Genomic DNA, 2,936 nt, shown 5'->3' on the forward strand with positions numbered 1-2,936 from the left:
CGTATTGAATCCGATTGGGTCGTGTCGGTGACATTTGGTTTTTAACGTGATGTAACGCGTATATTGAACAAACACAAACGTGGTTATTATTAAACACATTTAGGATACACGAACACAAACGTGATTATTATTAAACACATTTAAGATACATCGTGAACATATGGGGTTGCATTAAGGTCGGGGGCACGATACGTAAGCATTTCGTACGTGTTGATCTGATCACTGTATAATGTATGCCAGGCTGCTGCGCGCTCTGTTCTGTTCGCTGTCCATAGTAGGTTTGGGGGAGGCATTGGATAAGAACCTCCAAGCTCTACATGTATGAAATGACCCTTGTCGACAAACACAACCGCAACTACCAGGTGAGGTTCATCAGCTTCGTTTGGGCCGCCCAGCATAGGGAAAATTGTATCGCTCCCACGAATGTCGAAGGTGTGAACAATCACACCGTATCGTTGGGCAATAAGAAACCCCGTCTCAGGCATCGTCATGTAATTTTCGATACCTGCTCGTCCCACCCCCTTGAAATCGATCCGTTTAACCAGCTCATCATAATGTCCTACATTTTCCGGATCGAAAACCTGCCTCCAAAGCGATTCGTGCATACGTAACTCCTTTAAAAGCTGTTCCCGGATCTTCAAATATGAATTTTGTTTCAATCCTAACCCAACAGCCACCGATCTAAATCCACAATGACCATCTGGTTTCACGTCCTTTATTTTAACGATGTATGGATGGATCACGTTGGGAATCTGAGATGCGTAGTTGCAGATCGCTATATCCGTCTTAGGACCGAGCTTGATATTCGGGAAATCAGGGTGTAGGTTGAGCGGTTTGGTATTCTTTCCTCTGCAAGAATCTTCGGCTGATACGTACGAGCTGTGACGGGGAAGATCGTCTGAGGCATCGACCCAAGTTTCTTCTGACGGATTGTAAGAGCTTTGTCTAGCAGCTTCAGCCTTTCTTTCTTCCTGCCTTTTCAATGTTGGTCGACCACGAGTTTTCTTCAGAACAGCAGGAGGTTTTTTGTTACTGTCCCCTGGATTGAGGATTTGCTGAAACTTTTCAAAGAAGCTCCTTTTCACTTGAGGGGGTGTTGGATCGATCTGTTTTTTCAATTTTTCAAATTCCGCGTCTACATCAATATCCTCTATTTTATTCCTTGCAGGCTTGAAGTCAAGCTTCTTCCAAAACACGTCTATGTGTGTGATCCGGATTTGCTGACCTGTGGATGAAAACAAATTAGGTGGCAAAATCATAACGAGAAAGTTCAAAAATAATAATTACCTTTATTTTCCAACTTTTCCAAACGACAGGCACATGGCAAACCACAGCTGGTAAAAAGTTGGCAACCACAGCTTGCACCGTAGGCTCTCAACCCGTCTTCCTTACGCTTTAGTTCGATACTCAAAAGCTCAATCGCATATATTGAAACCTTTCTGAGAATATATGCAAGCATGGGCTGCTTCTTGTGGTGCGTCATCACTTTTCGGAGGCTTGTTTCAAAGGTACTTCTAATCTCGGCGTATTGTTTAGCAACAACATGATCAACATACAGTACAAGTTTATCCAGTGTGTTGCGATGACTTGGAAAGTGACTTTTTAATGTTGCATGCATGCTCTCAACCCTGTTGGTCGTAGTCTGGCGAAAGTTGATAGTTTGGTTAATCCAGCAAGATACAAACTTTTCACGGTACGGATCCAACCAGGATTTCTTCATATAATCATAAACCTCTAAAATTAAAAAACGTAAATAGTCAGTTTTTGTTATTATATAAAATTTGAACATAATTATGTAAGAAATACTCACGTTCACGGTCAGCCTCTTTCAGCTGTGCTTCAAAGTTTTCCAAGTTATACATGTAAATTTCCTCGGTCGTAGATTCGCACAATGTCCAAAATGTACGTACGAATTCTTTCCACTCCTTGTCAGAGAATTTCCTCTTGCTGTTCTTATTAATATTTTGTTGAATATGGAACCGACAAAGATACTTATGCGCTTTTGGAAAAACTTGTTCACACGCGTTCATTAGCGCAAAATCCCTGTCTGTTAAAATCACGCGCGGTTCCATACATCCTGCCAGCATAGACTTGATCCTCTGCAACACCCATAGGTAGTTCTCTGACTTCTCGGCGGAAATTACAGCACAAGCAGCCGTAAACGATTTGTTTGTCGACGTCATGCCTACGACCTGAACAAATGGCAGGTTGTACATGTTCGTTTTGTATGTGGCGTCAATCATTAGCACATGCGGGAAGGCACACCACATAGTGAATGATTTTTCGTGAACAAAGAAGACGTCTTCAACTTCGTTCGATATCTCATTCGTGCGCATGTAATAAGTGTAATTTTTTTCGATAAGAATGTTTTCAAGTTTTTGCATCGGAGAGTTACCTACAATTTTTTCGGCGTTGATCTTCTGAACAGCGTTGTGTATATCTTTCGGAATAAGCTTTCTAGCCGGATTGTTTTTTGTCAGCGTTCGCCAAATACTTTGGTTGCGAATATCTTGCTCTGCCAACTCCTTAACCAGTTTTTTGTCCTCCGAAGAAAGCCTTCTCGCATACGCGTGACCCTCGAAGTTTTCAATAGGAGTGTGGTTATGCTTCGCCTTCGTCACCTCGATCCTCCAAACACTTCCGGATGATTCCGAAAACCCGATCATCTCGAACGGGCAGCCTATTTTCTTGCTACCCGTTTTCCTCTGTGTAGCTACACTCTTATGCTCCCCACCAAAAGTACATTGAAACCAAATCTTGTAATTCTCTCCTCTTTTATTCGACCTCTTTGTCACAATGAGGTAACCATTGTCTTTTGCCGTGTCTTGTACCCAACGCACCATCTCTTTACGTGACGAAAAGGTCTGCGTTGTATCAAACGAAAATGTAACCGGGTAACAACCTTCCTCGTCAACAGACACATCCTCCGGCTCACC

The sequence above is a fragment of the Helianthus annuus genome, chromosome 11, assembly GCF_002127325.2.
Source record: "Helianthus annuus cultivar XRQ/B chromosome 11, HanXRQr2.0-SUNRISE, whole genome shotgun sequence".
Taxonomy (NCBI): domain Eukaryota; kingdom Viridiplantae; phylum Streptophyta; class Magnoliopsida; order Asterales; family Asteraceae; genus Helianthus; species Helianthus annuus.